Below are 24,158 nucleotides of genomic sequence, written 5' to 3' on the forward strand. Positions count from 1 at the left end.
AAAGTGTACCAAGAAAACATCCCCCACACCATTACACCACCACCACCACCAGCCTAAACCGTTGATACAAGGCAGCATGGATCATGCTTTGTTGTTTACGCCAAATTCTGACCCTATCATCTAAATGTCGCAGCAGAAATCGAGACTCCTCAGACGAGGCTATGTTTTCCAATATTCTGTTGTTTAATTTTAATGAGCCTGTGCAAACTGTTGCCTCTGTTTCCTGTTCTTATCTGACAGGAGTGGCACCCGACATGATCTTCTGCTGCTGTAGCCCTTCTGCTTCAAGATTCTTCGACATGTCGTGCATTCAGAGATGCTCTTCTGCAGACCTCGGTTGTAACAAGTGCTTAGAGTTGCTGTTGCATTTACATCAGCTTGAACCATTCACCTCTGACCTATGGCATGAACAAGGAAATTTTTACCCACAGAACTGCCGCTCACTGAATATTTTTTTCCTTTTTCGGACCATTCTCTGAAAACCCTAGTGATGGTTATGCATGAAAATCCCAGTAGATCAATGGTTTCTGAAATACTCAGACAAGCCCGGCTGGCACCAACAACCATGCCACGTTCAAAGTCACTTAAATCACCTTTCTTCCATATTATGATGCTCAGTTTGTACTTCAGCAGATAATCTTGATCATGTCTGCATGCCTAAATAAAATGAGTTGCTGCCATGTGATTTGCTGATTAGATGTTTGCATTGGTCAGTAAGTGTATATTGTGACATATAGGGGATAGTGAATAAGTAAAAAATTTAAAAAAAAAACTAAAATAAAAAGTCATACGGGTTTGGAATGGCATGAGGGGTGAATAAATGACATACTTTTTAGTTTTTGCCAAACTATTCCTTTAACTGCACTTTAATCGCAAAAAATCTCAGGTGAACCCACTGATGTTCATTTCCAGAGTTCAGTCTCAAGCTACTGCAGCTGCAGTCTAAAAACACAAAGAGAATATAGGAAGCAGAAGCAAGGTCTTACATGTGAGCAGTATTGCTTACTGATGCTGCGGATTGTTTGAAGATTTTCCTAGACTCAGGCAAGGTACACTGAGGTTGACTGTTAAACAAGTAATTTTCTGAACCTGGTGTAATTGAGAAATGACTCATGTAACATAATTAACGCGAGTCATAAGAAAGACAAGTGACATACATGACATGCTCCGCAGATCATCAGTGGGGCTTTGAACTATTCAAGAAAACATCGGGAAAATAGGGATTTAAACTTTGCCAGAGCTGAAAACCTGCAGACATTAAAGTCATCACTAACACCGTAGCCATGACAACTATGAACAAAACAGTGCTGAGTGTTGAAACCAAGCGGCAACCTCCCTGTCTCTCTCTTGAAACCAACACGGAAGTGAATTAAACTGCAATTCATCGACTGGCCGCTTGAGGCTGGTAGCAAAAGTGAATCAAATCTGTATCTCCCCCATGTTAAAAAGCCCAACTTTACAGCAGAAAAAAATATGTCTACAGCCTGGTGTCTAAAGTTTTTTTGCTCTATATAGCTCATTTTGCCCTTCATGACAACTGTGAGGGGGGTGAATTTTTTTATAACTCATCTGTTTAAATTATATTAGTGCTGCATAATCAAGGGCGTAGCCATTGTTTTCTTTCTCTCCGTACCTTAAATGAGCGTGGATTTCTAGCGCATTACTTGAACTTCTTAGGTAATATCTATCAGAATTTAAAATGGACTGAATAAAGCTCTCTACGGACTTGATGTGCGATGCCGCACTGACTGACATGTATGCGCATGAATCATTGTCTCATACACGCGGTCAGAGCAAATGTTGTAAGTTACTGCATGATAATAATTTTTAGGCAGAATAATAATGCATCATAATACACATAGTCTCACGTTTGTCTATGGTTAAAACCCACATGAAAGCAGTGAGATCTCTATAATCTCTAAAAAAAACATTTATCCTAATAACAAAAGTAACATTTTAAGTATCAATTTCAAATATCAACAGGGTTTCTCAGAAATTGCTTACTGCACCTTTAATGAAACAAAATTTCATTAACATTCCTGAGCTACAAAGAAATAACTTCTGAGCGATATTCTTTGCTAAAGATGGAAAGAGGAATTTTCCTACACCAATGGGTTTGTGATGCCACATGCAGAAAATTAAATCTGTGAAGTAAAATTGCAGTGTGTGTATCAATCTAATCTGAAATGTAGGAGGGAGTCACATCCCTTAATATTCTTTTATTAAGGGTTTACCGTCACCTCATGTTATCTTATGACAATGTTTGGAGACCGGTGTAGGTTGCAGCCTCACTCAATCAAATCTGGCTTCTATCCACCCACAGTGCTGTGGAAATGATTTAGCAGCTGTTTCACCACTTCAGTAGAGAATAATAACAGTTTGCCACCAACCACCAAAGACTTATTTCACTTAAACAAGCCTAGACCTGTGTGAGAAGAAAAACATTGTTGTGATTTAAAAAAAAATGAAATGTGTGTCACCTGAATAGATGGATTGCTTATGTATAATGCTTTTGTATAATAATTGGTCTGCCATCACTTTTCAGAGATGTGGACATTTTCGGAGCACTATTAATGAACTTGAGTGGCAATAATTGCCACCAGGACAATTTTTTTTTCAACTGAATCCAACACTGTCAAGATATTTACCGGTACAACAACAAAATGTGTCATTCAAGACGTCTACAAAAAGGGAAAACTTTATATAATGCTATTTGAATAGAAGTTGCTTGTGATGGACTTCTGAAATAAGTAGGAAATTCTCATCTTTGGGTATTTTTAGTCCAATGAAAATTAATTTTCCAATTTAATTCGATGTGTACTCTGTTGCCATTTACCCAATAAATGTGAGTATATATACACCGTATACTCCAATGTGACCCTGATTTGATTTTTATCTGGAAATAATTATGTTGGTGCAGCAAAAATAGACAAGGTGACTGGCAATATTGTGCAAGTTACTTTTGTTTAAAAGCAATATCACACTCACAATCGTGCTATTCTGACTATCTATATAAATATTAAATAATATTATACAATAAAGAAGGTGTAATAATAGTATGTTAATATGTATATGAACATACTGAAATATCAAGTTTCTGTACCACAGTCCATTATAAACCACATCATGGATAAAGTTTACAAAGCCATAGTCAGGTGAGGATCAAGGGTCTTAATACGTAATATAATAATAGTAATTAGTTGATTGTCTCACGAACGTAACCAGCACATTTCTCCCCACATAGAAAACCCATAATACAGCGAGGGAGAAGAACCACATGAAACTATATGCAACTATATATTTTTTCTAACAGGGTAGTAAAAGTTTAGCTGGCTAATATGAGCTGTTACTGTGGCTGAGCTGGTTAAAGCGTTAAGCCTTGTTTAAACTCGACGCGTCCGCATGAGCCCAAAGCTGCCTGCGGCAAAAATAACGTGATTGTAACAGCGCGCGTGCCTCCGCATCCCCTAGACACCATTTACTACACACAATAGGCTTTTTTTCTCTGATTTTGGAAACTCGATCGACTTAAAATGCTTCCAAGATCGACGGGTTGGTGATTCCTGTAACTTAACTGTTTTACGGTCAATGACAAGAGTGTTAATCAGCTGTCTCACGAACGTAACCAGCATATTTATCCCCACATAGCAAAGCCATAACACAGCGAGGGAGAAGAATTAAGTTACATGAATCCATCCAACTACATATTTTACACCACTGACAAGGGAAAAGTCATTACTCACGGTGTTTATGGCTAGCTTCTAGCTTTCTGCGGCTTCTCTTTCAAGGTATTGACGAAACGCGCTCTGTAGCGCTGTTTGTTCGCTGTCGGCTACGGTAGAAACATGACGTCACAATATGTCGACCTTCATAGAAGGGGATTCCCGCGCCTATGTAGATATAAATGCCTCATTCTAAGGTAATAAAAACATTACGGTTTATTAAGTACGTTCTTTATACACCACTGAACACATAGTTATGGATGTCATATTGCATTTCTGTTAATAGATACTCAAATTTTTTACACATTGCACCTTTAATAGTACCTCACCTTCTGATCAGATTATTAGTCAACAAATCCTCGATGTGATAATCACAGGCATGGAGGTGCAGATTTAATACTGCTGAATGGTCACTAAAAAGTAGTTACTTTTTTTCAGCATGTAAAAAAAAGTAACAAAATTAATATAATAAATTATACTGTATGTGATGGTTACTTTCATCTGAAGCTGGAAGCCCCTTGGTCCTTTTGAATAATCCATTGCATACCACATGCATTCTCTACTCACACATATATGCACTCAGCCAGCTGGCTATATCCCATGATGAATTGTAGGGTTATTTTCAACCCTTTCTCTTGGCAGAAACACCTGGCACTGATTAAGGATCAGGTCACATTGGCACCCAAGATCAACTCATGAAGCAGGAGTCCGGGTGAGACCGGGTGCTTTGGCACTGGGCAGGCCGCTAAGGGTGCTTGTCTAGGACACCAGATGGAGAGATCAGCACATTTCTAGCACAAGTGACTGTTTGGAAACAAATGGCTCAACTGATCACTGATGTGAAAGTGTTTTTTTGAGTGAAAGTTTTTTATTATATAATTTTAACATTATATACATACACAAAAGCTCTTACCATCACCAAGGCTATACATTTATTTGATAACTTAAAAAAATGTATTTAAAAAACAGCAATATTGAGAAATATGATATCAGATTATAAAAAATATACTTTTTAAATATATTTAAATAGTACTGTCGATTGAAATCAACTAATTAATCGCACACTTAATAGTTTTTATATATTTTTATATAGTAATAATTTCACATTTAATATCCAAATGAATGTAAAAGCAACAAAGACAGAAGCCTATATTATAAATATTTGTTTAATGGCATCTTTTAATGAAAAAAGGCCAATATCACCGATACCAATACTGCTGATGAGGTCTCTATATAAAATAGTATATAAATAGTATATATCTCTATATACAAAATTTTTGACATTAATTATAGCCCTTACAGTATAGCTGAACAGCATTACAGTATAATTGAAAGCTATACAAATTTAACATTTATTAGGCTTTTAAAAAATGAACAACTTTTAATTTAAGTGAACTTAAAACAATCTTCACATAAACCCTTTATAATAATGTCACATTTACCTGCCTTTCAATATTTCAGGACTATTTTTTTTTTCTATTGGCCCAGTCAGAACAGTTCATATTTCTACTTGCCCTGTCAAAATGCACACAACGTTATTGTTTTCGTTGTTCATCACCCATGTAACCTTGTAAACAGTGCTTTAAGATTTTAGGTCTAACAGGTAGGACACGGACATTTAATTAAGTTATCAAACACTTCAGAGTCTTCACTGCATAAATAAATGAAATATAGATTAATCCTTATTAAACCTACAAATGTTATTCAGTCAAGAGAAAGATTTTCTCTTTTTCTTTTGTTCTTTGATTATCTTTAAATGACAGACAGCAGCAGATTTATTAGTCTGATGTCACAAGGCCTGCCACATATTTCTCAACTCTTTGGGCCTTATTTTAATGATCTGAGCATGGTCTAAAGCGCAGGGCGCAATTGCACTTAGTCCGAATCCAAGTGGTCCTAATCCACTTTTGCTAGTTTAACGACGGGAAAAATAGTCGGCGCACCCAGCGCATGGTCTAAAAGGGTTATCCCTATTCTCTTAAAGGTGCCATGTGTCAGAATTGAGTTAAAATTATACAAAAAATGAGTTACACGGATCAAAAGAATGAGAAGAAATAAGGGCGATGATGTCATTAAAAAAATGAAAAGTTATAGTGTTGCAGAGATATCAACCTGAATTTGCATGCTAAATTACTAGCCCTGGCCCGACAGATGTCATAATACCAGTTTCGCCCATGGGAGGTGGTATGCGGGCAACATAACCACCAGCCAAACTGCAATACACGAATAAGTCGCACGGCTTGTGGGCGTACTTGAACCTGATGTCAATCATGTGGAAAGTACACCCCACTACTACAGTTCAGTTCAGGGAAGAGAGCGGAAGAATGGCTGAAGCCCTTGGCAAGAGACCCTTAACACAACCACCCGCTGCAGGGAAAAAAACACGCTCGGGATCTCAAATAAAATCAGATCGAAAAAGGAGTAGAACCAGAGTTAACATTGGCACTGCTTTCCATCGTTGGAAACAACTAATGGAAATGAAAGAAATGAGGTTCGACTCCGAACTTGCAACATTTCTTTTGGATTGGTAAGTAAGATGCTGTTAGTATTTCGCTAGAAGTTTGTTTTATAAGTTTGTTTAGTTTTTTTCGGGAAGTTATAACATAGAAATGTATCGAAGGCTGTTCGATATAAGTTCTAAAGTTAGCGATGGCTACATTGCAAGGTGTAATGAGAACTACGTGAGCTATATTATGTTTACTAAATTGCTTTCCTGAGGTAACTAAATCTGACATATTTGTTCTCAAGCTATGTTATTGACAAGCTCTGCACGCTGATTAAAAAAATGATTGGTCGGTATTATGTATGAGGAATACATTTTGTTAAGTTGTTGCATACTGTACCTTTCAACAGTGTTCGTGTGTTTTTACTATTAGCTAGTAGAGATGATCGGTTCACATGCGCTAGGGATCTGTCGTGTAACGTTAACATTTACAAGCGCCAAAATGGTATTTTTTGTTTGAATTGCGTAATAACATTGACAGAATCGGTGACTGTGAATTCGTGAGAGTTGGCAGCTCTGAATGGCGCTAGCTTGGTCAACAGCAGCGAATGCTGTCTGTCAAATTAATGTAATTCAAACTAACAATAAAAATGTAATATGAACAAAACGAATATGAACATTCACTGGTGAAGGGGAGTATCTTGAAGATGTCATTTAAAAATCACTTGACATCAACCAACGTTCCTCTGGAGTTAGTTAGCTCGGCTTCTGCTATGGCTCTAGGGTCGTTGTGAAGGTAATGGCGGAGCATAGAGACTATGCTGTTTCTCGTTTGTTACTCTAGAGAAGATAAATTCACTTTCTGGAGGTAGACTACCCCATCTGGTATGGAATGTGGAGTATGAATTGATTTTTTTTTTGCGGATATTACACAAGGCACCTTTAATGAGTAATGGGCCCGTAACTAGTATTGAGTGTTTTAGGCGTAACGTGAAATAAACCAACCAGAGTCTCATCTCCCAATGTTTTACATTGTAATCCTTTTATTTTTAATATTTGCCATGTGTGTGTGCTGCTGCGCATCCCTGTGTGTGTAATAAGCAGAGTGTACACAAGTTGTGGACCTGCCTATAGGGTCTCTTTTGAGTCAGTAACCAACTACCAAAACACCTAAGAAACTACATAGCAAAACCCTAGCATCATGGCAGTGAATATAGACATATTTCTTCAACACTCACATTTCCTTAAAAAAAGAAACAAAAGAAAAGTAAAATCTAGTTATAGGTTATTTACTAGACCAGTCACAACCCTAAAATACACGTTTTCAGCATTTTTTCTGAGCAGCAGGGTTATAGATTTTCAGACATTTTATACCCTAAGAATAGCAAAATCACACACAATCGTCTGGCAGTTTTAAAATCTGCTACCAGTTTATATAGTGTATAATTTAACACCCACCAAAGAGTGTACTTTATGTGTGTGTGTGACCACACATGTGAGTGTGAAGTGTTCCTGACAGTGCGCCAACTTTTAATGAGAAACACCTGGCCCTCATTCATAATAGAGGGCGGATTTCAAATTAATTTGGTGGCACTTCTGTCTGTCCTGGGTGATGTTCAACAGCTGTACAACTCCACTCTCAACTGCATAATGAATCACGCTTCCCTCTCGTTTGAACCCAGAGACGGGCTTTTCATTGTTCATCTTCTCTGGATATTGAGGGCCACCACCTCTATAATGCTGAACATTATTGTCAGAAAAGTTGCTAAACTTGTAGTCTGGTTTTAGCCATGATGTCTGGAATACATGATGTATGTCTGTGGAAATCTGTCAATGTAGAGTGAATATCGCCAAACCTGTCAAGGAATGAAGATGATGAAGAAGGAGAAGGAGGAGAAGGTGAAGATCATCATATTTTGCTTTAACAAAATATGTCACACTACAATAAGTTTCAAAATCAGTTATTTATAATTAGTTTTATATATATATATATATATATATATATATATATATATATATATATATACAAAAACAAACAAAATAGATAGGTAATCTACTATTAGGACAGACACTTTTTTTGCCATTTTGTGTTATTTTAAGGACAAATAGTTGCCAACATGTATGCCATCATTTCTCAATATTTGTTTTCAATGATGATTTTCATTAATGTAATAGTTATTTTACATCATTTTTTAATCAATTAAATTATAATATAAAAATGCAGTACACCAAATGTGTTTATGATGCAGAATTATTTCAAATGTATATATTAATCATTTTATTCTACTATAGTAAGAATAAGATTCCATATTTTGAATTACAGTAAAGATAATTGAGGGGAAAATGTCCTAAAATGATGTCACAATGAAAAAAAATCAAATAATAGGACTTTTTCATTATGCAAAAGTTATATAAAATAAAATATAAAAATATGTAATTTTTTTAGGAGGTTAAATTGTGACCTGCACACTGCCTGGAATCGGTCTTAACATCTAGAGCATGAAATCTTATTCAGCAAGCTTCTTTTTTTGACAAATGATAAATACAAAATAAAAAATTCTAAATGTTTAAATCTACTCCAATATACTGCAAATATTTCCTTGCACTTTTCTGTGTCCTAATAGAAATTCTTCACAGTGTTCTACACACGATGTTCCCTGATTGCAAGAAACTACATGGAATGATTAATGAAATGCGAACGCTGCTGATGTTATGGCCTTTCCATCAAACGCCTGTCACCTAAGACTTCACAAATGTCTTTCAGTATGTGCACAACAATTAAATCAGAAAGAAGTAAAACGGCTGCTGTGCCTCTGCCCCAGTGTGTCCTTGTTCTCTGAAATACAGTATCATCAAGAACTCAAACCTTGATTTTAATTTAAGACTGCACACATTCACAACTTCCTAACCAAACCAGACTCTAATCAAACTAACTGAGAGTGAGACTTAAGTTAAAAAAATAAATAAGTGACTGATAGCATACCACAGGGCACCATAATGTTTTAACCAAATGTGGAGAAGATTCATAAGAACAAGGATTGTATCAAAATCCTGTCTTTCATTGTAGTATCAGTACACCCACCTATCCACACTCACAGTCATATACACATACATACTGTAGCTGCTTGTCAAGTGCTGGATTTTTCATATAGAAGTATTTCTGTGGATATGGATTGCAATTCCACTTCAACTTCCCGAATCGTATACCCTCTCTGATCTTCCTAAGCAGCTTGCTTTTGATGTCACAATGGTTATAGGTTTAAGGAGCACGATGTCACATCTCCTTTGAGGATTTTGATGTGCGGTTATCTGCTCAGCATATTTGCATCCAATCTTTTACTGGTAATGGAAGATGTGTCAGGTCCTGATGATGCATACTGATCATGTGATCCAACAAGTGCGAATTTCTTTGAATTAGGAGGGGGTCAAGGTTTGGCTGGTTAGCATTGGCTGAGTTAGCTGCTGGAGGATGTTGTAACTATTGTATAACATCCGACTGCATAAAGCATTTGCCCATAACCCATTGCCTGGACTTATTATGTTTGAATACTTCCACCTGTATCCCTGTGTTTTCACTCATTCTTTGTGAAGTCTTGTATATTATAAGTATAAATATAATAATAAAAGTCTATAATATATAATACTGGGGCAGTCATGGCCTAATGGTTAGAGAGTCAGACTGGTTATTAAGATTCATTAGCTTTTGTAGACCACGCTGAACGCTGTGAGTGTGTTTTAGAAATCAGGAATGATGAGAAAACATTGTGCTTGGTACGTTTTTCATCTTCAAACCAAGCTTGGGTCTTCAGCTGACAAAGTTTAAATCACAACTGGATAGCGCACTTCCCCATAATGTTTATGCATTAAGTCAGTAGGCAGAGAGTAGGTGGTCTTTTGTGGCTGTTTGAATGCTTTTGACCACATGAAAGCACTAAGAAAGCAATCCGGTCAAATGTAATTTGACTACCTCTGGAAGTAGTTGAAAGTTGACAATCTCAAAACATTTTTGACCCCATTTACACTTGTATTTAGCATTGTCTACTTGTGATACGATCAACTTTAGATGTCTGAGTCACAGAGATTTATAGACCAAAGCCTATGTCAGAAGTCTTATTCTGAATATCTATATTCTAGGATGTAAACAGGATATTATAAACATGAGCCAGAATTTTGAAACCAATGCAATCACAGATGGGGAGAGAACATACAGACTGAATTAACAGATCTTTCTATGAAGCCAGATCCATCTGCACACTGCATTTCAGAATAGGAAAAACTGGATGTGGATTGAACAGTGTTTTACTGCATATGCCAAATTCCACGAGCCCCTTCCTTATCCTTTTATCTGCCTATAACTTATATGCCTATAATTTTTCAATAAAAAAAAATAGCATTCTGTCATCAATTATTCCCCTCATGTCATTACAAAACCGAATGAATTTCTTTCATCTGTGGAACACAAAAGGAGACATTTTGAAGAATTGTACTGGTCGCTCTTGTACATGTATTTAAATAATAGGGACTAAGGCTTTCAAGCTTAAAGCCTTCGAAAATTTTCTAAAAATTCAAGAAAAATACAGTTCTGAAAAACATATTTAAGCTAAGATGTAAAATTATTGATACCACAATTTTACTAATGACAGTGCATTTGCTCACGGGTGATATTTTGTATATTGTAGACCTTTTTAAATTCCTATAAGGAGTGCAAATGACTTTACCTTTCCTAAACATCCTACCTGGATTTCATTTATAAATACATTTGCTTGTGAAAGATACACAAGCTCAGGTGTCTAAAGAGAGAGGAAGCTGATGTTTCATGGTGTTTTATTTTGTGTTTGGCCACTTCTGAAAAGTATTTTATTTTCCCATAAATGCTAGTTACAATTGTTATTGCACTGGACTAAAACTTACTGACTTTGCTCACACAGTGTATAACTTCCCAGAAATCAGGCCTTTTTTCTTGTCGTGTTCCCAGTCAGAAAGGACTGGCCTACAAAGCAATAGCTTGTAAATCTCTCGTTATGCTGTTATTGCCAAACAGGCTATCGGATTTGATATCTTTTTATCAATTTGTTTTCTTTCATTTGGTACAGGTTTTGTATTAATTTTAGGAAATAATTGATCGTAGGACTCATCGATCTGATCTTACGCTTCACTTTTTTTTTAGGTGGATAAGCTTGAGTGAACTTTAGCATAGAGTAAAGGATTTTCAACACAGCACAAGGGTTAACACCAACTTCATGATAATAGCATTAATGCTAATTCAGTTCAAAAGAACACAAACCTGGGTAGCTGTCGATAGAGGGTATTTAGGCCATACTGAGTTCTGGGGGTATACAAGACACAAGTATAATGAATATAATGCTGATTTTTCTCATAAACGCTTATTAAAGCTTAAAGCTTTGATTTTCAGTACCATAGCAGACACACTTTGCAATGCTTTGAAACTAAATCTCTGTGATTAAATGGCCACATTGAAGGTCAACACACACAATCATTTCCAGGCCTTAAATACATTTGATGTGCTTCCCCCCCCCCCCCCCCCCCATACACCCCCCCCCCCCCCACACACACACACACACACACTCCACCCCATCCCACATTGCTGATAACATAACAATTTCAAACCATTTCTTCATGTTCACAATGGTTTTTATCCAGTTTGTCTTAGAAATTACCTCCCCAATTCTCCCGCTAGTAAACAAAATTTCCACCTGTTGGCCTGAGATACCAATCAGAGCTTTGTTCCTTTGTTGTTATTTCAGCTAGCAGAATGCAGTAATCCCCAACACTACTCAAAAAGGCTGTAATGACAGCAAAAGCGTCATTCTTTAAGTTCCTCAAAATCCTGTTTTTGTGATGAAATGACTTTGTGAAAGTACTTACAAGAAGCTTACACCAAGCAAAGCATCAGTGAAGCACTAAACACAACCCCTTTGTCTCTATAAAGGATTACTACACAAGCCAGTGATCTCAGCCCAGAATGTTCCTGAGATGCCTGAAGAGGCTCTGGGTAACTGCTGCTTTTATGAGTCTCTATATGGGAGCATCACTGTTCATGTTAAACCCACTACAGATGTTTGAAGAATGCTGTTTTACTGTCTGAAATGTGCTAAATAGACATTTTATTTAAATAGTTTGATTTGACATTTCTCATTTAATAAAACTACAGTGCGTCTAAGATTTCTGAAATTTTGTGGGATGCAAACAGGCAAGGTGTTGAGCATAGCCTCTTTTACATATTTTATTTTGGAATATTGATATTAATCAAAATATAAAATCAAGAAATAAAAAATATAGATATTTATGGAACATGTCTCTCAGTCCTTAACCCTTAACTGTCACCTGCCCGTATACGGGCAACCGAAATTTACTTCAAAATATTACTATCAAAACCTAATTTAATCATGACAAACTATATATCGTTGGAATGGTCTAAGACTCCTGAATAGATATTTTAGCGCTGTTTTTTTCTTACAAATTTTGTATGAACAGTAATATATGAATTTATGACAAGAGTGCGCCTCAAAAAATCGTCGTCATTACAGGAGTTTCTGACCTTTGTCACAAAAAGTCGACGCACACACTTTTAATAATTGAAACTTTGGTTTTTAATGCTAAAAGTTCATAATAAAACAATCTAGTATTTGTCAATAAAAAAAGATAAAATTATATTTTAAAAAGTAAACTAAAAAGTCCTCTAAAATGTATAAAATATATTATATATATATGTATACTTTTTTATTATTATTATATCACATATTTTAGTAGTTATCATAAATTAGGTATCATTTGAAAGCTTACGAACTCAGAATTCATCCTGTAAAACCCGTTTTCAAATTGGACGTTGCGTTACCATAGAAACGGTATTTTTTTATTAGGCCCCTCCCCTTTTGGGCATCATCTTTCATCATTTATTATCAAAAATGTTCTAATCTTGACAAAACACATATTGTCAGAAAGGTCTGAGTCTCAAGGTTCCATATTTAGTGACAGAAGTGATATTTGGATAGAAATGTATTAATTTGTTATGGCAGAATGCATACAATTAAATTCAATGGAATGCAATGGCACCTGGTGGCTATTTTTGGTATAACGCCTAAACAAAATCTCATGGGAACTTCAATTTTTGTGATATCAACTTTAAATTTGGAACACAACTTGGTTAGATATATAGCTTTCATTTTATAGTAAAAAATATTTTGTAAAATATTTATTTTATATTAAAAAATATATTAATAAAGTATATTTGATTTACTGTAAATTTTAACTTCCATAACTTTTTCATACTTTAATTTTTTGAAGTGCTTTCACTTCAGTAATAATCTGCTGATTGTTTTCTTTAAAACAAGACCAAACTTAGGTCTATATTCCAAAGCATTCTTGAATTACAACCATTTAGGTTTGTATACTGCATTTTAATGTCAATTATCAAAAGGGGGATGACAGCTAAGGGGTTAAAGGGATAGTTCACCCAAAAGATGAAAATTCTGTCATAATTTACCCACCCTCAAGTCATTCCAAACCTGTATGACTTTCTTTCTTCTATTGAACACAGAAGAAGATACTTTGAAGATTATGTTGGTAATCAAACCATTTTGGTTACCATCGACTTCCACTGTATGGGCGAAAACAGTGAGATGTTTCTTGAAATATCTCATTTTATAAAAGTCACTGGGAACATGGATGTTATGGAAGACCATCTTTTAAATTCAAATGTAGCCTAATGTCTGAATTTGAAATTAATTTGAATTGAGATAGCAAAAAATGTTTTAAAGAATGTAAAGAAATTCAAAATAATAACAATATGCATGCAAAGTGCATGGCCTAAAAAGGTATGAGAACCATTAGCCTACAGTTAGAAAATAAACAGCATGTGCATTTTACTAAAGTTGTTCAAAATGGTTATACTTTTGAAAAAGTGTAACAACTGCCGTGACAACTACGTAGTTCCCTTTCGTTGTCACTCCGAGTTACGTCGGATGACGACGAATGGGGTTTCGCTTAGAACACCTATCGACTTCGAGTATTACAAAACGAGCCAATGGCAAAGAAATGCCTTGGGTCTGCGGAATTTGCATAGCGTATCTCCGCCTTACCTCGTGGGTATAAAAGGAGGACGCCGGCAACAGGCAGATATGTTTTCGCTTCGGAGCCAAGAGTATTTCTTCACTCCACAGTCATCTCTGACTTCGCTCTACGAGACGAGCTTCTCTCTCCGGTGTTGGTGTGACGGCGATCTGCAGCGAGCTCACAGCGCCTGCTGATCTGTGCAGTAATCTGCCAGTGTGTGTGTGTCTTCCTGTGCGCTTCAACATCGCGGAGTTTTTTTCTCTCCTCTCATAAAAGAGCTCGCACGCGGCACGTCTTTTTAAAGACGGCTCGCCCGTGCATTTCTGGTTGCAGCGGACTGGTATCGGACTCTGATGGGCACGAGCGCTGTCTAGTGTGTTTGATCATGCTTGAACAGCGCTCGTGGGTGACTCATGTTCTCGCAAGGGAACGTGATCATCGCGTCATTTATAGGTCGAGACTCGGTGAACTCGCAAGAGTGAGAGTCCCCTCATCCACCCCCCGATCTTCGGCTGGTGGCCAGGGTGACCTGAGGGTTACGGTCTGGAACAAGGCGCCGACTACGTGTCCGTGACCCCAGCCCCCCTCTTCAATGACGGTGCCCGCTAGTGAACTGCTGATTTCCGCGAGTCTACCCTCTGGTGGCCCGCGTGTTTCAGTTGAAGCTACAGAGGAAGATGCCATGTCTGTTGCAGCATCACTAGGTGGGCTTGAGTCTTCTGGAAGTGAGGGCTCGTCACAGCTGCCACCTTCCGGTGTGCATACGGCTGTGCCTGAGTCTGATCCGGAGATGACGGCCATGCTTTCCTGGGACGATTGGTTTTGGGTAAGGCCGCCGACCCTCGTCCGTGGCAAACCACAATACCTCTCTTCCCGGACGTGCATGATGAGATCTCGAAGTCCTAGAAGACCCCCTTGTCTTCTCAGGACCGCTCGCTGATCTCATCCGCCTTTCCTCCCCTCGATGGGGCCGCTGCCCTTGGGTACACTGGGGTTCCCCCGGCTGAACGCTCTGTTGCGATGCTATGTGTCCTCAGAGTGCTTCTTCTCGGCGCAATCCTAAGCACCCGCCCGTGGCCTGTAGTTTTTCGTCTACGCTTGTGGCGAGATCCTATAGTGCCACGGGACTGGCCGCCGCCTCTCTGCATGCCATGGCTGACCCAGATGCTCATGGACCTGCACGAGGGCGGGACTGACCCAGGGCTCTTCACTGAGCTGCGCGCCGTCACTGACCTTGCTCTCCGAGCGACGAAAGTGGCCGTACGCTCCCTGGGTCAGGTGATGCTCACCATTCTGTGGCTGAACCTGTCTGATGTGCTGGATGTCGCACGGACCGTCTGTCCGACATTCCCATATCCCAGGTCGGCCTCTCCGGCGGTGCGGTTGAGGGCTTGACCAACAGCTCTCAGCCGCTCATGAGCAGACTGACGTTGATTCTGTCCCGACGGCCCCGCCGTCCGCCCAGGTCCCTCGGTCTGCCCACCGCCGAAGGCGCCCCCCCGCGGCTCCCACCCCGCCCGTTCACCCGGGCCGGCTCTGGGGGCCGCGGGCGGACGCCACAGCCCCTCTCCAGCCCCGCTACACGCCGGGTTAAGCGGCGCTCCTGAGACGGGCTCCTCGGGGATGGAGCAGACTGAGGTTGACTCTGTCCCGACGGCCCCGCCGTCCGTTCAGGTCCCTCGGTCTGCCCGACGCCGTGGGCGCTCCCCCGCGGCTCCCACCCCGCCCGCTCAGCCGGGCCGGCTCTGGAGGCCGCGGTCGGACGCCAAAACAGTCCTCTCCAGCCCCGCCCCCCGCTACACGCCGGGTTAAGCGGCGCTCTTGGGATGGGCTCCTCAGAGATGGGACTCAGTTCTTTCCAGGAGCCGGTAGCAGGACCACTCCTTTCCCCGGGTGAGGGCCGGGGAAGAATCCTTATTCTCCAAAGAACTGACTCTCCCGTCTCTGAGCACAGAGAGTTCGGGCGACACAGAGCGCCGCCCACATGCCGTGCTCTCCTCGTCCCCCTCTGTCCCGGAGGTGGTTGACACGGCGTGCCGTCCACGACCGCTTCGCCCCTGTCCCCCTCTGTCGCCAGACCCTTGACAGAGCAGGCCCCTGTGGAACGCTGGTCCTTCCTTGGCCTCCTCTGTCAGGGTGCGGTTTTGACCTTGCCCCCACACCGGGCCGCTATGCCGTCCACGTCTGGGCCGGTCATTCCGCTTCGCTGCACCACCGGAGGGACGTCTGTGGTTCTCGACGCCGCTGGCACAGTTGGGAGCCTGCCTAGAGCTTCCCTTCTGTTCTGCGCGAACCATTGGCTCGGCTATGCGATTCAGTTCGCACGGTCTCCTCCCCACTTCAGGGGAGTCCGCTCCACTTTGGTCGATGGCTATGCCCTATCATGAGAGCGGAGGTTGCTACCCTACTGGCGAAGGGTGCGATTGAGACTGTCCCTCCAGCCGAAAGGAGGTCCAGGGGTACAGCCCCTACCTCATTGTCCCGGAGAAGTCTGGTGGGTTACGGCCAATCCTGGTCTGAACCGCTCCCTTCACAGGCTGCCGTTCAAAATGCTCCTGGCCAAACCCATTTCTGGATGTGTGCGGCCACAGGATTGGTTTGCAGCGATCGACCTGAAGGACGCCTACTTTTATGTCTCCGTTCTCCCTCGACTCAGACTATACCTACAGTTTGCTGTCAGGGCGCGCGCATATCAGTACGCTGTTTTCCCATTCGGGCTAGCCCTGTCTCTTCGCGCCTTCACAAGGTTGTTGAGGCTGCCTTTGTTCCTCCATGGGAACACGGGGTTCGCATCCTGAACTATCTCGGTGACTGGCTGTCTTAAGCTCACTCCTGAGACCAGGTTTGCGAATACAGGGACCCAGTGCTCCGGCACCTAGCTCGTCTGGGCCTTCGGGTCAACCGGGGAAGGAGTAAACTTTGCCCCGTGCAGAGGAGCTCCTTTCTCGGTATGGACTTGGTCGCCTTCTCCACTCAGCCATTGCTGACTTGCCTGAGACTATCAAGCGCAAGAGTGCGGTTCCACTGAAGTTTCTTCAGAGGCTCCTGGGGCATATGGCATCTGCAGCCGCGGTTCGCCGCTCAGATTGCTTCATATGAGACCGCTTCAGCTTGGCTCCGCGACCGAGTCCCGAGGTGGGCATGGCAACACGGCACCCTCCGAGTACCAGTTACTCCGACCTGCCGTCAGACCTTCACCCCGTGGTCGAACCTCAGCTTTCTACGGGCCGAGTGCCCCTGGAACAAGCTTTGCGGCATGTTGTTATAACGACAGATGCCTCCTCCACGGGCTGGGGTGCCATGTGCAATGGACGTGCTGCCGCGGGCTCCTGGACAGGACCCCGACGCCTCTGGCACGTCAATTGCCTCGAGTTGCTGGCCGTACGTCTTGCTTTGCGCCGCTTCCGGGCCGTGCTCAAGAACCAACACGTACTAGTCCGTTCAGACTATACCGCCTCTGTAGCGTACATCAACCATCAAGGTGGTCTACGCTCCCGCCGTATGTCGCAACTCGCCCGCCACCTCCTCATATGGAGTCAGAAGCATCTGAGGTCGCTTCATGCCATTTATATCCCCGGAGCCCTGAACTGTGCAGCCGACGAGCTCTCACGGCTTCAGCCCCTCCCGGGAGATTGGCGACTCCATCCCCAGTCGGTTCAGCTGATTTGGGACCAGTTCGGGGACGCACAGATAGATCTGTTTGCCTCCCACGACTCGACCCATTGCGCCCAGTTTTATTCCCTGACCGAGGGCACGCTCGGCACGGATGCTCTGGCGCACAGCTGGCCGCAGGGCCGCAAGAGTGCGTTTTCCCCAGTGAGCCTTCTTGCGCACACCTTGCGCAAGGTCAGGGAGGACGCGGAGCAGGTCATTCTGGTCGCGCCATACTGGCCCGCCCAGACCTGGTTCTCCGAACTAGTACTCCTCGCGACAGCACCTCCCTGGCCGATCCCTCTGAGGAAGAACCTTCTTCCTCAGGGACGGGGCCACCTATGGCACCCTCGTCCCGATCTCTGGAACCTCCACGTGTGGCTCCTCGATGGGACGAGGCAGGTTTGAGTACCCTACCACCAGCGGTGGTGGCTACCATCACTTCCGCTAGGGCGTCGTCCACGTGACACGTCTATGCGTTGAAGTGGAACCTCTTCGTCAGCTGGTGCTCTTCTCACCGAGAAGACCCCCGGAGATGCTCGATCAGCGTTGTGCCTTCCTTCCTTCAACAGGGGCTGGAGCGAAGGCTGTCTCCCTCCACCCTGAAGGTCTACGTTGCCGCTATTGCCGCACACCATGACCTCATCGAAGGTAAGTCGGTGGGGAAGCACGACCTGGTTATCAGGTTCCTGAGAGGAGCGAGGAGACTAAATCCGCCCCCCTCCTCTCGTTCCCTCTTCGGACCTCTCAGTGGTTCTAACTGCCCTGTAGAGTGCTCCATCTGAGCCCCTGCAATCAGTCGAGCTTAAATTCCTGTCTATGAAGACAGCGCTCCTGGTTGCACTGGCCTCCATCAAGAGGGTAGGGGACCTGCACGCATTCTCCGTTGACGAAGCGTGCCTGGAGTCCGGGCCGGCTTACTCTCACGTGATCCTGAGACCCCGGCCTGGATACGTGCCCAAGGTTCCTACCACTCCTTTCCGGGACCAGGTGGTGAACCTGCAAGCGCTGCCCCTGGAGGAGGCAGACCCAGCCTTGCACTGCTCTGTCCAGTACGCGCTCTCCGCGCCTATGTAGACAGGACGCAGTGTTTCAGGACCTCAGACCAGCTCTTTGTCTGTTATGGTGGGAAGCTGAAGGGAAAGGCTCTCTCAAAGCAAAGGTTGTCTCACTGGATAGTGGACGCCATTGCTTTGGCATACCAGCAGCAAGGTCGACCGTGCCCCCTTGGTGTGACTGCCCACTCCACCGGAGTGTGGCATCCTCTTGGGCTCTAGCGCATGGCGCCTCGCTAACAGACATCTGCAGAGCTGCAGGCTGGGCGACACCTAACACATTCGCCAGATTCTTTAATCTCCGAGTGGAGCCAGTGTCCTCTTGTGTACTCGCTTCAACCAGCTAGTACCGGACCCGCTCAGGTGTCTTCGCTTGCTCGCCTTTCCACTCCACGGACTGGATACGTGCGATATTCTCCTCAGGCCAGCTTCCCCGGAAGCCCTGAGCTCCTCCAGCACTCCTGACGTCGGCGCCAGTGTCTATTGCCTGCGTGTCGGCTAGGTGCCTCCCGTGTGCATGGTCCCTCCTCTGAGCGACCCCCACATGTGTATTTCCACTGTAAGCCTCTTTGAGCATGTGTCTTTCCCTTGGCAAGCCACCTTGCCACTCCTGGGGTTGAAATATTCCACCTGCGGCTGGACACCCCAGTGTTCTCCATATGTCTCCTTCGGGTCATATGTGTATTCTCTAACCCCCCCCCCTCTGGGTTGGCAGTAATTGCATATTTCCCCTAAACTTTGGGATATGCTCCCCAGTGTACCTTGGTATTCCTGTGCTAAATAGGAGTCCTTCGTCCGTGCCAGTCTCACGACAGGGATCTCAGATTTACGCAGGGCACTGGAAGACAGCTGAGAAGGTGGCGTGATTAGACTGGTAACCCCATTCGTCGTCATCCGACGTAACTCGGAGTGACAACGAAAGGGAACGTCTCGGTTACGTATGTAACCCTCGTTCCCTGAGTAGGGAACGGAGACGTTACGTCTTCCTGCCACTTTCCGCTGTACCGCGGGGATCGCCTGAGCTCAGTCTTGGCTCCTCAGCGAAGAAACATATCTGCCTGTTGCCGGCGTCCTCCTTTTATACCCACGAGGTAAGGCGGAGATACGCTATGCAAATTCCGCAGACCCAAGGCATTTCTTTGCCATTGGCTCGTTTTGTAATACTCGAAGTCGATAGGTGTTCTAAGCGAAACCCCATTCGTCGTCATCCGACGTAACGTCTCCGTTCCCTACTCAGGGAACGAGGGTTACATACGTAACCGAGACGTTCAGTAACGGTCAGAACTTCGTTGCAGACTAAAATTCATTGAAAAGGTAATTAACTGTCCATCTGTGAACAAAGCCTGATTTTTGCAACAAGAAATCTTTACGATCACTGAAATTGTGTGCACAAGCTTTTTGAGTTTCCGTACCACTATTCACAGCCACACTGATTTTATTGCTCACACCTTTGTTGGATTACTCCATCAAGCAACACATTCTCTATTTTATGTGATTAAAATTATGAAATTATGAGAAATTATGTGATTAATTGCAACATGAAAGTCCCCATTCTCATAATTTGCAAGGGTGGTGAGAGGGTTTGTTCATATTCCCACATGCAGCAAAGCAGATAAATACAGATGAAGGACAAGAACAATGTGTTTGTGCTCGTCATAGAGAGCAGGTGTCATTTCTTAGCTTTTAGACAGATTGTAAGAGCATTTATTGAAGAATTTGCACGCTATCTTGATCAATCAGAGAAATGAAGAAATGACTGCAGCTAATTACAATCCTCCTATTCTTTTCATTTGCACAATGGCTTTACTTAAGGTAAATGCATTCCAGAATAGCAAACATTAATGCAGAATACTAAACAACATCACAGTGCAAGTCAATACAGCATAGCAATTCTTCAGCAGCTTTAATGTATGCAGGGCTTGTCATAATGCAGTCCAAGGCATTAACCAACCTTTTAGTCATAGTCACGAGCACATTTTATGGATTCTGTGGGGAAGTGTTCACAGAACAACACATGCATTTTTTTTCTAAGCTTTTAAGCAAGTGTTGAACTTCATGATCAATTTTAAATGAGAGCTTTTGAAAAATTTTGAAGCAGTGAAGTGCTGGCAGAGAAAGCCATTCTCATTTGCCTCTGGTATATATTGCATATATTCTGTTTTTAAAGGTGAGTAGGTGTGTGGCTGAGGATGCTTAACATGTTTTAGGAGAAACTTTCGTTCCCTCGGGTCTTATTCAACCCAGAAAGAAATTCAATTCTGCAAAGGCTATTCTTCATACATCTAAAACAAGACAATTGCTTTGGAGAGTCTGAACCAAATTTCATTTGAGAGAGAGGTGTGGAGAAATCTGCACAAATCGACTAGCCTTGGTGATGCTAGCACTTCCTCAACAAAACACCGAAATACAATTGAGAACTGTAGACTTCACACATAGGCCATGTGAGCCTTGCAGGCATACACACACAACACTGCTTAATTTCATGTTTCATGGATTTTAGGTTTAAATCAATTTGCTACTGTAGATAAACAAATACACAGTGAGACACCATACCATAGAATAGAAAATAGTATAATATTAGTCACTATAGGCACCACTGCTATGAATTTGCATGAATTTAAATGGAAACATCATTTGCATATGCATTTCACTTTAAAGAAGTGCTCAGAAAGTGACACAAAATGAATATATATATGTATTATGTGAAGGAAACAACATTGCAAAGAATTTTTATCTGCTCTATTTCTTTGAAGAAATAGTTACACTCATTCAACAGTTTGAGGTCGGTAAGACTTAAAAAAAATAAAAAAATAAAATAATAATATATATATATATATATATATATATATACATATATATATATATATATATATATATATATATATATATATATATATATATATATATATATATATAATGTTTTTAAAAGTCTCCTATGCTCCCCGAGGCTGCCTTTATTTGATCAACAGTACTGTAAAACTGTAATATTGTGAAACATTATTACAATTTAAAATAACTGTTTTCTATTTTAATATATTGTAAAATGTTATGCATTCCTGAGATGACAAATATGATTTTTCAGTAGCCATTACTCCAGTCTTCAGTGTCACATGATCCTTCAGAAATCATTCTATTATGTTGATTTGGTGCTCAAGAAATATTTCTTATTATAATCAATGTTGAAAACAGTTGTGCTGCTTGTTTTTTTGTGGAAGCCATGATAAATATCTTTTCATGTTTTTTTCTGTCACTTTTGATCAATTGAATGCTTCTTTGCTGAATAAAAGTATGAATTATTTTTAAATCCTACTTACCACAAACTTTTGAAGAGTAATATAAATTGCACAGTAAATTATTGTAAATTAATGTGATTAAAACTAAAAGGAAAGGCCCATTTGATAGTGATTACAGTATCATCATTAATGTAACTGAATAGAAATGCTCCTTATGTTTATATATACTCACAATACTGCTCTACTTACTATACAGTGTATAATAAAATATATTGATATGTAAAGTTAAGCCTCATGGGTGCAGATTGTATTGCTGATGTAACTGATTATACCTTACATCCTATGTTCATTTGGGAATTAGAGGGCTGACACACTGTTAAAGCATGAACGTCACAAGATTTATTTAAAGACTTGGAAAAGGGGAAACAATACTATGCGTACAACCTCTGGGTTACTACTAAGTGACCCTGCAGCAATGTTTTACTACTTCAGGATAATTTCCACAAGATTCCATAGAAAACTTACCAAACACACAAGACTTTCAAAGGCTTCCTTTAGAAAAGATCAAAAACTTGTTTGGTATAAGTGCGGATGGCCACAGTTGCTAAGGAAGGACTGGCCATTAATGTTGCCAGGCGGCAGAAAAATGCATGCCAGGCAGAAAAGCACAAGTGACATAGATAAAACAAATAATAGGCCAAGAGAGAAAAGAAACAAACAAATAGACACAATTCTTTGTGATCATCGCTAACTTTTACAGTCAAGACTATAATGAAGTCCCCCCGCGCCGTGTTGCCGCACTGCTGTGGGGACGGATTGTGCCTTGGTCCTGTAGCATCTTTTCCATTCAAAAGATGCATCATCTTTTGTAGGCAAAACACAATTCCTCTCTGTGGCGAGACTTTCTACTGTCTGTTCTTCGATCCCCATGTGCACTTACAACCCTAGATCTCCGATTTTCTGCATTGCCTCCAGTCTTCATGCTAGCAGTTATCTCTGCACAGTTGAGCTGTACCCTTTGTAAATTCAAAAGCCATCACCCGAACCCTGGCTAAGCTTTGCTATTCACAGCTGCGATGTGGATAAAGCCCTCCTCCGAGCTTCTCTCAGCAGCCTGTGGGCTGCATAATGAGCAAAATACAGTGACTGATTGCTGTTAGGATGCCAGCGGCTATTTGGCTAACCACGAGGCTTTTTTCTAGTGTGAAAACGATGTGTAGATGTTAACATCATCTACACAGTGAATTTGTGTAATTTAGTGCAAACTGCTTTCTTATCTATACTCAATGTTGTCATTTCAGTTTGTTACCATAGCATAAATCTTTCGCCAATCATCCATAGATGTGCAACAATTCTAGAGCAAAATAAAATATGCAGAGGAAGTTGAATCCATGTGCTCAGTAACTTGATGATGTAACAAATGCCACCTTTCAGCCAGTAAACCTGGTATAAAAACAAGCAGCATGTACCCTATTATTCATTCTCAATAGCCTTTTACCATGAAGCACAATGATGATCCAGTCAGAAGATGCAGAGGGGATGTTGGGATCAGTCCTGGGCCCGAGTGTGAAGTGTATATGACCTGATTGATTGTGTTGTTATTGTTAAGGACTCTTAACAAACAGGATTCTCCCTCGCTATTCATCCACTCGTCTGTTTGCTCTGGCTCTCATAAATTTCACAGGCAGAGCCGAGCTCTGCTGGGAGCTTAAACAATTGCCTTATTGATGGATGCCCACGTATAAGTGAAGAGATAATCTTTACAGGAGCTACTCCTTGAGGTCTTGTGGATTGTCTAGTTTGTCATACCCGCAATATATGTTCATTTTTAATATATATATATATATATATATATATATATATATATATATATATATGTTTTAAAAAAAAGGATGGAAAGCTTTATAGTGAGACAGACCAACTCAAACACCACAGAAATGAAAAAAAAAAAACATTGCTGATATTTATCGAGATTTGATTA

The sequence above is a fragment of the Siphateles boraxobius genome, unplaced genomic scaffold (assembly GCF_051911475.1).
Source record: "Siphateles boraxobius isolate OS27281-9 unplaced genomic scaffold, OSU_SipBor_1 41, whole genome shotgun sequence".
Classification (NCBI taxonomy): Eukaryota; Metazoa; Chordata; class Actinopteri; order Cypriniformes; family Leuciscidae; genus Siphateles; species Siphateles boraxobius.